The 12,199-nt window shown below is 48.5% G+C and overlaps 1 protein-coding gene across 3 annotated transcripts in view; it reads left to right on the top strand.

Annotated features, from left to right (window-relative positions):
- The window catches only part of CDIN1 (CDAN1 interacting nuclease 1), a 494,484-nt gene that overhangs the window by 60,344 nt on the left and 421,941 nt on the right, over positions 1-12,199 (top strand). The gene's annotated exons all lie outside the window — the stretch shown is intronic.

The following is a 12,199-nucleotide window of genomic DNA, read 5'->3' as shown; positions in this document are numbered from 1 at the left end:
AAATCCATTCACTATAATGAGGCAGCAGAGTTACTCTGGACTTCGTCTGGCCTCTTTAGCAGTGTCCTTCTTTTCAGAAGTGCACAAAACTGTGGCCGACAGCACTTTTATGCAATCCTAAAAAGACGGACACCGCCGGATCACAGGTCAGACGGCATCCACAGTGCCTACATCTGCCCCATTATAGGGAATCTTCCACCAGAGGTTACGTCTGAATCACGTATTTTAGAGATATACATGGAAACCCCAGATTAAGCGCTCATCGCAGAGCGCAGGATAAATGGAAGCTGAGCCTTACTACGATCATTGGGAGGCAGAATGAAAAAATCAACAGCAGATGAAGGATTGGTTTTATTTATTTTTTACGCCATTCCTTGTGTGGTATAAGTGATTAGGTGACTTTTTGAGGTCGGGTTTTTATGTTTGGTTGCTGTCCCACACTAAGACGCTTTATATTGCAAAAAAATAGTTTTTGCATCACCATATTTTGAGAGCTATAATTTTTCCATATTTTGGCCAACAGAGTCATATGAAGACTTGTTTTTTGTGGGATAAACTGAAGTTTTTATTGGTACCATTTTCAGGCACATGACATTGCTTTCTATTCCGATTTTTGTGAGACAAAATGAACAAAAAACAAATTGAGGATTTGCAGCGCCCCAGAGTCCTGGTCGTTGCAGTACTGTGGCTCCGCCACTAAGGGGAGCTATGGTGCGTCTGATGGCACTGAAGGAGTTCATCTGATCAGGTATCACAGACACCAATACATTTCACAGTCGGGCCTCCGGGGGGAGCTAAGGGTTCTATTCATTAGGCCACTCCCCACCATAGTGGGTAAACTGGGGGTCAGGCAGGAAGTTAGATCAGAAAGCTGACTGGGTTGGAACCAGGCAACACCTTGTGGCAGAGGGTGTTGTGGGGGGAAGATACAGTAGGGTCTCTGTCAGGGGTGGGATCCTGACAGAGGCTTGGCAACTTGAACGAACGTAGCGGGACCGTGCCTGCTCCGGGTAGCGGCGGTGCCCAAGGAAGGACTAGAAGAGAGATAGATTGTGCTGAGTGAGAAACGAGATCACGCAAAAGGAGAAATACCAGTAGGGGTCGTGCTGTAAGACCGAGGCAACATCCTACTGAGGCGCACTACCGGTGGCCGGAACGCCGAGGGAGTATAATAACATTCAGCTTCAAGCAATACTTCAAACAGCGGCAGGACAGTCAGTCTAAGGCGGGCTGTCTCACTTAAATCACCTATGCAGTCTTGGGGGGCAGCTTGTGGAGAGGGGCGACTCTAGGGTCCCGGAAGAGCTCCGAGCCTACCCGTCAAACGGGTGCCGTCCCAACCAGAACACCAGGGAGGGACGGAGGATTAGCAGAACATCATCTAACTGAGTTGTGAGGGAACTTAAGAAACAGACACAACAGTTGTGGGGACTTTCCGTAAGCACAGCAGGGAAGGACCGCAACACATAGCGCTAGAAGGAAGGCACCGATTTCCACCTGTGAAGAGAACTCTGGAGGTGCCATTGGACCGGCCGGACTTGCGCAGCCTGGTGAACCGTATTCTGGACTGAGGACCCAGAGATCTTCAGTAAAGAGGTAAAGAGACTGCAGCCTGGTGTCCTCGTTATTTACTGCACTGCACCACTACAGCCTCATCACTATCATCCGTTTTACCTATTACACTGTGCGCCCCTCGGCAGGGTCACGGACCGGGCCTAGCCACCGTGACAACCCCGGAGCAGAGACTCAGAGGCCCGGCACCGGGTACCCCTCGGCCCTGCGGCAGTGGGGGCGCTACAACTTGGCGTCACGAACAGGATCTACTTAAGCCTGAAGAATCAGGTCATGTGTGCCTTGGAACTGTGATTTGTCGTGCTTGGACTGTACTTTATTGCAAAGACTGCGCTGTGTCGTTTACCGCCAAAATCTCCCGCCAAAAACCGCCGCCATTGCTACACCAAAGAAGAAGGGGGGCGTGCCATGGGAGGGGACTACCAAAGTGGCGCCAGAAGCGGCGACCGCCCCCTGCACCTCTTGCTGCAAAGCGAAGACCTGCCCCAAAGTAGAGGGCGACCCCTTGGTTTGCAACGGCGGGAAGCGGGTGACGGAGAAGCTCAACCTCGGAGAAATGGCGGAGTCAGGTGCATGCACTGCCACCGACTATCAGGCAGCGATGACGAGCAGCAAGTGCCTGAACGAAAAAGGAGCGATCCCGGCTTGTCCTCTTCCACCAGAGGCGGACCTACGTCCACTGCAGCGGAAGGATCTGAATTCCTTGGAACCGGCCGCGGAGCGGAACCTACCCATCCCGTCCTCGGAGCTAGTGGAGGAGGAACCATGGTGGGCGGAGCCACACCCGGGGACCGCGGTGGAGGAGCCGCGGTCCGGACTGCAGCCGATTCCAGTGTCCTCGTCAACGGACCGGATCGACATCGGTGGAATCACATCAGGCGCAGGTATGGAAGACGCCCCTGCTCCCCCGCTCGAACCCGCTCCCGCGACCGGCCCTCACCCCAGTAAAAGCCGTCTCCGCTCGGCAGAGTTAATGGTGTTACCTCCTGATGCAATGGGGAAGCTGGTACCGCCGCTACCGACTAGGATGGGAGAACCCATAGACGTGGGGCCAGATGGGGTGATCCTCCAGTGGGACACCCCCCGGGTTGGGCCAGATGGAGTTCGGGAAGAAGGATTCACCCTTGCTGTACTTACCTGGGAACAGTACAAACAATGCTTGATCTTACATTGGAAACGGCAAAAAGAGGCAGAACCGACTGACCCACCGAGGGCGCAACCATCGCCTCTTGTATGTGATGACAGGGACATGGTAAAGCGGGGCACTGTATTGACCTTCCACCCGAGGAGGGGATGGGGTTCCATACAGGAACCGGGGTTACCAACTGACGTCTTTGTTGCCAGTTGCAACGTGAAGACTCCCTGCTGCGGCCGAAGTGGTGACCCATTGAAAAAGGGGTGTCAGGTGACTTACACTCGTCATCGGAATGCATGCATATGGTATGCCCGGAATGTGCGCCGCTGTGGGCCTGGGAGAGTGTCATCTGTTACTTCAACCATGATGGAACCAGACGTGACGGATCTTACCAATATTGCCGCCGTACGTCTCATTGCAGCGACTGAGCTAGCAGCTAGAGTCCGCCTTCAGGTTCAGACCTCCGGAGGTCTGGCTGCCCAGGGGAAATCCGCCAGTGACACTGGTGCGGCATCAGCTGCTGGCCAAGGATCGAAGCCTGCACAGTCGGAAGGTGTCCACTTTCGGCTGATGTCCTGTGATTTGCTATAAGGATAAACCTCGATACCATGAACATGTAAATAGTTAACTGTTTCTCTGCTGTTTTGCTAAAACCCGTTCAGGGTTAACTCTTAAGGGGATCCTTCTGTTGACCCGGGATCCCTATTGTTTTGTTTTTGTTTGATTTTTCCAAGTTTTGCACAAAGTTTCCAGAACTGCTGAAATCATGAACAGTGCATGATCCGAACTTCTTGTACATAGTTTGCACCTTATTAAAGGTGCTCCCTACTGGTTTTACTTAAAGAAGGACTCTTTGTGAAGATACCACACTGGAACCTTTGTTGAGTACGGACTGGTAGCCTGAGAAGGCGTGCTACCTCGTAGAGACTTAGTCCCCTCTTAAAGGGGATGTTCATTTGTCGCACTTAACCGATGATATTGCTTTAAGATAGGTAACAATGATGTTTGACGAAAGAAAATGATGATAATGTTTACATGAGTAAGTTATATGTGTTCAATTAGTTAATTGTGAAGAAATGCTGATGATGTTCCGGAAAGAAAGTGAAAGATAGTAGAAAGATGCAGTGGGCCCGTAGGGGTAGACGTGGTGTCCAGCATGCATGTTAGTGAGAAAAATAATGAGAAGGTTTGATGTTGTGTAAAGAAAATGGTTAATTACGTTGATAGATAATTAGGATAGAAGGTAAACCCTGAGTCCTCATAGGAGCCATACAGAGATGGCTCAGTGCTCTTAAATTGAAAGTATGTTATGTTCTATACTGTGTATAGTAGTTGAAAAGACAGAAGGCTCGGGCTGAAAGGAGCGGTCCTGTAAGAAAGGAGAGGCAGTAGGTCTGGCGCCGTTAGGACAGGCGGTCCTGCAGATTTAAAGAAGGAGAATGAAAAAGTTAAATTGCCTTATAATGTGATTATAAGAAGGTCTTTAGTGGATGCAGAGTGTATGTCCTTAAAGGCAATGTTAAATTATTGTTCAACAATTTTGCACTTAGTAGAATACCCGGTTGGGTAAGAAAAGTTATTTGTAGCATGTTGCTATGATATTTAACCACGTTTGTAACGTTCAAGTGTCCTTACCTCCCATAAAGGGAAGCCTGTTTAAATATGCTTATTGTTATTACACTCAACAAAACTGTATGTCTTTTTGCTAACTTGTATTGTTGTTTTCTTCCTAGTCCCGGAGTACTGTGTTTAACCAGGGGGGAGTGCAGTGCCCCAGAGTCCTGGTCGTTGCAGTACTGTGGCTCCGCCACTAAGGGGAGCTATGGTGCGTCTGATGGCACTGAAGGAGTTCATCTGATCAGGTATCACAGACACCAATACATTTCACAGTCGGGCCTCCGGGGGGAGCTAAGGGTTCTATTCATTAGGCCACTCCCCACCATAGTGGGTAAACTGGGGGTCAGGCAGGAAGTTAGATCAGAAAGCTGACTGGGTTGGAACCAGGCAACACCTTGTGGCAGAGGGTGTTGTGGGGGGAAGATACAGTAGGGTCTCTGTCAGGGGTGGGATCCTGACAGAGGCTTGGCAACTTGAACGAACGTAACGGGACCGTGCCTGCTCCGGGTAGCGGCGGTGCCCAAGGAAGGACTAGAAGAGAGATAGATTGTGCTGAGTGAGAAACGAGATCACGCAAAAGGAGAAATACCAGTAGGGGTCGTGCTGTAAGACCGAGGCAACATCCTACTGAGGCGCACTACCGGTGGCCGGAACGCCGAGGGAGTATAATAACATTCAGCTTCAAGCAATACTTCAAACAGCGGCAGGACAGTCAGTCTAAGGCGGGCTGTCTCCCTTAAATCACCTATGCAGTCTTGGGGGGCAACTTGTGGAGAGGGGCGACTCTAGGGTCCCGGAAGAGCTCCAAGCCTACCCGTCAAACGGGTGCCGTCCCAACCAGAACACCAGGGAGGGACGGAGGATTAGCAGAACATCATCTAATTGAGTTGTGAGGGAACTTAAGAAACAGACACAACAGTTGTGGGGACTTTCCGTAAGCACAGCAGGGAAGGACCGCAACACATAGCGCTAGAAGGAAGGCACCGATTTCCACCTGTGAAGAGAACTCTGGAGGTGCCATTGGACCGGCCGGACTTGCGCAGCCTGGTGAACCGTATTCTGGACTGAGGACCCAGAGATCTTCAGTAAAGAGGTAAAGAGACTGCAACCTGGTGTCCTCGTTATTTACTGCACCGCACCACTACAGCATCACTAATACCACCATCTACATCTATCAGATACTGTGCGCCCCTCGGCAGGGTCACGGACCGGGCCTAGCCACCGTGACAACCCCGGAGCAGAGACTCAGAGGCCCGGCACCGGGTACCCCTCGGCCCTGCGGCAGTGGGGGCGCTACAGATTTTTTTTGGGGGTGGGAGAAAGAGCACAGAAAAGAGATATATATAATATGACTTCAATATATTAAGAGGAAAAAACTTTGATGGGAGTGATTGTTTAATGCTTAGATATTCTCCCATTGACATATTCCAATCAAATACTGAGAATATCAAGAGTTCTGGTGCTAAAGGCCCCGTCACACTTAGCGACGCTGCAGCGATACAGACAACGATGCCGATCGCTGCAGTGTCGCTGTTTAGTCGCTGTGTGGTCGCTGGGGAACTGTCACACAGACAGCTCTCCAGCGACCAACGATGCCGAGGTCCCCGGGTAACCAGGGTAAACATCGGGTTGCTAAGCGCAGGGCCGCGCTTAGTAACCCGATGTTTACCCTGGTTACCAGTGTAAAATGTAAAAAATCAAACAGTACATACTCACCTTCGCGTCCCCCGGCGTCTGCTTCCTGCACTGACTGAGCGCCGGCCCTAACAGCAGAGCGGTGACGTCACCGCTGTGCTGTACTTTCACTTTACGGCCGGCAGTCAGTCAGTGCGGGAAGCAGACGGCAAGGGACCTGACGGACACCGGAATGTGAGTATGTACTGTTTTTTTTTTTTTACATTTACAATGGTAACCAGGGTAAATATCAGGTTACTAAGCGCGGCCCTGCGCTTAGTAACCCGATGTTTACCCTGGTTACCAGTGAAGACATCGCTGAATCCGTGTCACACACACCGATTAAGCGATGTCAGCGGGACCTCAACCATCAAAAAAAGGTCCAGGCCATTCCGACACGACCAGCGATCTCACAGCAGGGGCCTGGTCGCTGCTACGTGTCAAACATAGGGAGATCGCTACTGAGGTCGCTGTTGCGTCACAAAACTTGTGACTCAGCAGCGATCTCGCTAGCGACCTCGCTTAGTGTGGCGGGGGCTTTAGAAGAGGCTGCGCACAATGCTGCTTATAGTTGGTATTATTCGCATGTCCCATTTCATCGGCCATGACAGTGGTTTGTGCCCACTGGAATTTGAGTGAAAGTACCGCCTCTTACCTGATCACATCCATGGTTCTTCTTTTGATTAGCTAGACTGATGCAACTTCATTCTTGAGGAAGGATGGACATAGAACGTCATGCCGGGACAGTTAATCAAAAGAAGAGTCACGGATGTTGTCAGGTAAGAGGTGGTATTTTCTCTTCCATTCCAGCAGCCACAGACCACTGGCATTGCTGATGGAATGGAATGAGCACATTGTTTCATAGCAACTATATTTACTGTCCACCCTGTCTTTTTGACTGCCGAGCTGCTGTTGTGACCTGAAGATTACTTACTGCAGATTACAGTGTCGGAACAGCATTCAAAAACACAGGTTGGACAGCAGTGTGAGCAGCCTCTTCTTACCTTAGCACCACTGGTATCTACAGAATTAGATCTGATATACAGGGTGTACAGCAGTGTGAGCAGCCTCTTACTTCAGCACTGCTGGTATCTCCAGTATTAGATCAGATAGACAAGGTGGACAGCAGTGTGAGCAGCCTCTTACCTCAGCACCCCTGGTATCTCCAGTATTGCATGATGGATCAGATAGACATGTAGGACAGCAGTGTGAGCAGCCTCTTCTTACCTCAGCACCCCTGGTATCTCCAGTATTGCATGATGGATCAGATAGACATGTAGGACAGCAGTGTGAGCAGCCTCTTCTTACCTCAGCACCCCTGGTATCTCCAGTATTGGATGATGGATTAGATAAACATGGTGCACAGCAGTGTGAACAGCCTCTTATTACCTCAGCACCCCTGGTATCTCCAGTTTTAAATCAGATATTCAGGGTGGATAACAGTGTGAGCAGCATCTTCTTACCATAGCACTCCTGGTATCTCCAGTATTAGATCAGATAGACATGGAAGACAGCAGTGTTAGCAGCCTATTTTTGTCTCCGCACTTCTAGTATCTCCAGTATTAGATAAAAAAAAAATAGAAAAAACAGCACAGTTAAGAGGTAGGGTGCAGACGCTTCACAGGTACATACCAATCCTAGTAAATACTTTTCCAAAAAAGGCTTAAGAAAGGTCTGTACCCAGGACCAAAACGTCGCCACATGGGCTATTAAAAAGCATTTTATAACTTTGGATTTGGTGTGCTGCCTCAACTTTTTTGGAACAGTATTAGATAAGATAGACATGGTGGACAGCAATGTGAGCAGCCTCTTCTTATCTCATCACTCCAGGTATCTCCAGTATTAGATGAGATAGACAGGGCGGACAACAGTGTGAGCAGTCTCTTCTTATCTCAGTACTCATGATTTGGGGCGGCCTGTGGGGGGGTTTTCATGTGGTCTGACTAGGTAATCATGTGTATGGCTTCTACAAGTCACTGATCCCTCAGTGACCTGCCCCCTAGTTTATATAATGAATATTATATACCTTATATACTTGAGTATAAGCCGAGATTTTCAGCCCATTTTTTGGGGTTGAAAGTCCCCCTCTCGGCTTATACTCGAGTCATACCCAGGGGTCGGCAGGGGAGGGGGAGTGGGGGCTGTCTAATTATACTCACCTGCTCCTGGTGCGGTCCCTACACGTCTTTGCCCTGGCGCCGGTAGCTTCCTGTACTGAGCGGTCACATGGTACCGCTCACTACAGTAATGAATATGCAGCTCCACCTCCCATAAGGGTGGAGCCGCATATTCATTACTGTAATGAGTGGTAACGTTGATCGCTCAGTACAGGGAGAAGCAGCAGCGCCTGGGAAGCAGGGACTGCACAGCGCCAGGAGCAGGTGAGTATAACGGGGAGGGGAGCGCAGCGCTGCGCGATATTCACCTGTTCCCCGTTCCAGCGCCGCTCCATCTTCAGCGTCTTCTGCAGTGACGCTCAGGTTAGAGGGCGCGGTGACGTGGTTAGTGCGTGCCCTCTGCCTGAATGTCAGTGTAAATAACGCTGAAGATGGAGCGGCACTGGAATGAAGTCAGGTGAATATTGAAAGTGCCGGGGGCCTGAGTGACGGAGAGGTGAGTATGTGATTTTTTTTTTTTTTTTTATCACAGCAAATGGGACAAGTGTCTGTATAGAGCATCTTATGGGGCCATAACGTTTGTGCAGCACTATAATGGGGCAAGTGTCTGTATAGAGCATCTTATGGGGCCATAACGTTTGTGCAGCACTATATGGGGCAAGTGTCTGTATGGGGCCATAAACAACTTTGTGCAGCACTATATGGGGCAAATATCTTTATGGAGCATCTTATGGGGCCATAATCAACATTTGTGCAGCATTATATTGGGCAAATGTGTCTATGGAGCATCTTATGGGGCCATTATTAACCTTTATGCAGGATTACATGGGGCATATTTTAATATGGAGCATCTTATGGGGCCCATCATAAACTTTATGGATCATTATATGGGGCTCCTGATTCAATATGGATATTCAAAAACACTTAACCTACTGATGTCTCAATTAATTTTACTTTTATTGGTATCTATTTTTACTTTTGACATTTACCGGTAGCTGCTGCATTTCCCACCCTAGGCTTATACTCGAGTCATTAAGTTTTCCCAGTTTTTTGTGGCAAAATTAGGGGCGTCGGCTTATACTCGGGTCAGCTTATACTCGAGTATATACGGTGTGTGTATATATATATATATATATATATATATATATATATATATATATATATGTGTGTGTGTGTGTATATATATATATATATATATATATATATATATATATATATATATATATACACACACACTAGATGGTAGCCCGGTTCTAACGCATCGGGTATTCTAGAATATGTATGTAGTTTATTTATGAAGATTTTAGAATAATACATTCAATACAGAGGATTCGGCCAGCCGCGACCAATTAGCGAAGCGTGGTTCAAATCCCGCGCCAATTCGTGGCCGGACTGCGCCTGTCGCTGATTGTTCGCGGCCGGCCATGTAGTATATAACAGTCCACGTAGTATATAGCACAGCCACGTAGTATATAGCACAGCCACGTAGTATATAGCGCAGCCATGTAGTATATAGCACAGCCCACGGAGTATATAGCACAGCCCACGGAGTATATAGCACAGCCACGTAGTATATAGCACAGCCCACGGAGTGTATAACAGCCCACATAGCATATAACAAAGCCACGTAGTTTATAACAGCCCACGCACGCAGTATATAACACAGCCCACGTAGTGTATGACATAGCCCACATAGTGTATAACACAGGCCACGTAGTGTATAACACAGCCAACGTAGTATATTGCACAGCCCATGTAGTACATTGCACAGCCCACGTAGTACATTGCACAGCCCACGTAGTACATTGCACAGCCCACGTAGTATATAGCACAGCCCACATAGTATATAGCACAGCCGACGTAGTATATAGAACAGCCCATGTAGTATATTGCACAGCCCACGTAGTATATAGCACAGCCCACGTAGTATATTGCACAGCCCACGTAGTTTATTGCACAGCCCACGTAGTATATTGCACAGCCCACGTAGTATATTGCCCAGCCCACGTAGTATATTGCACAATCCACGCAGTATATAGCAATCTGGGCATCATATCCCTGTTAAAAAAAAAAATATTAAAATAAAAAATAGTTATATACTCACCTTCCGTTGGCCCCCGGATCCAGGCGAAGCGTTTACCGACGCTCCTCGCGCGCTCCGGTCCCAAGAGTGCATTGCGGTCTCACGAGATGATGACGTAGCGGTCTCGCGAGACCGCTACGTCATCATCTCGCGAGACCGCAATGCATGGAGTGGTCACCGGGCAGTCTCGATGAGCGAGATAGGCCGGTTCTGGATCCGAGGGGCCGATGGACGGTGAGTATATAACTATTTATTTTTTTAAATTATTTTTAACTTTAGATCTTTTAACTATTGATGCCGCATAGGCAGCATCAATAGTAAAACGATAATAGCAAGAAAACGAGCACTCACCATCTGTACAAAAAGTCTTCCTTTATTGAGGCTTAATGTTAAAAAAGCAGGACATTGCAAGGAGAACTGTGGTTCCTAAAGACGACGATCGTCAGCATCAATAGTAAAAAGTTGGTCACACAGGGTTAATAGCAGCGGTAACGGAGTGCGTTACCCGCGGCATAACGCAGTCCGTTACCGCTGCCATTAACCCTGTGTGAGCGCTGACTGCTGGGAGTATGGAGCGGGCACTGACTGCGGGGAGTAAGGAGCGGCCATTTTGCCGCCGGATTGTGCCCGTCGCTGATTGGTTGTGGCCGTTTTTCCGTGACCAATCAGCGACTTGGATTTCCATGACAGACAGAGGCCGCGACCAATGAATATCCGTGACAGACAGACAGACAGACAGAAGGACAGACGGAAGTGACCCTTAGACAATTATATAGTATACTAGATGGTGGCCCGATTCTAACGCATCGGGTATTCTAGAATATGCATGTCCACGTAGTATATTGCCCAGTTACGTAGTATATTGCCCAGTCACGTAGTATATTGCCCAGCCACGTAGTATATTGTTCAGCGCTGTAGTATATTGCCCAGCGACGTAGTATATTGCCCATTCACGTAGTATATTGCCCATTTACGTAGTATATTGCTCAGTGACGTAGTATACAGCACAGAGCCACGTAGTATATTGCCCAGGGACGTAGTATATTGCCCAGTTACGTAGTATATTGCCCAGTGACGTAGTATACAGCACAGCCACGTAGTATATTGCACAGCGAAGTAGTATAGAGCACAGAGCCACATAGTATATTAGCCAGTCACGTAGTATATTGCCCTGCCACGTTTGTCACAGGTTAAAAAATAAAAAATAAACATATACTCACCTTTCCGAGGGCCCCTTGTAGTCCACGGCAGCTTCCGGTCCCAGGGTTGGTCTGAGCGCAGGTCCTGTGATGACGTCACGGTCACATTTTTTTAAATTATTTTTAACATTACATTTTGTACTATTGATGCCGCATAGGCAGCGTCAATAGTACAAAGTTGGGGACACACAGGGTTAATAGCGGCGGTAACGGAGTGCGTTACCCGCGGCATAACGCCGTCCGTTACCGCCGGCATTAACCCTGTGTGAGCGGTGTTTGCGGGCGCCGGGCAGTGAGTGCGGGAAGTAAGGAGCGGCCATTTTTTTCTGGACTGTGCGCGTCGCTGATTGGTCGCGGCAGCCATGACAGGCAGCTGCCAAGACCAATCAGCGAACGAATAACCGGGACAGAAAGACGGAAGTACCCTTAGGCAATTATATAGTAGATATATATATATATATTCAATGCACAATGAGAGATAACAGGGCGGCACTAGAAACAAGCAAGCTCCCCAGCGTCTCAGCTGATAACGAACCTCTGAATTGGCAGGTCTCACAACAGCTATGGGTATCCGGTGCTCAGCATAAGAAAAAACAGCGCTGTAAATCCACATGCAAATAGAAAAATAAATGCGGCACTCACCCAAATTTTTGCTTTTGTCCATACTCCATTTACCGCACCCTCACTATGTTCCTGCAGTCCTGATGGATTTTAAAGCTTGTCAGTAATAAATACTACGTATCACACAGCAAAAATTTGGGTGAGTGCCGCATTTATTTCTCTATTTGCATGTGGATATATA

Source organism: Ranitomeya variabilis, chromosome 1, assembly GCF_051348905.1.
Source record: "Ranitomeya variabilis isolate aRanVar5 chromosome 1, aRanVar5.hap1, whole genome shotgun sequence".
NCBI lineage: Eukaryota > Metazoa > Chordata > Amphibia > Anura > Dendrobatidae > Ranitomeya > Ranitomeya variabilis.
This window is presented reverse-complemented; position numbering and strand designations above follow the sequence as displayed.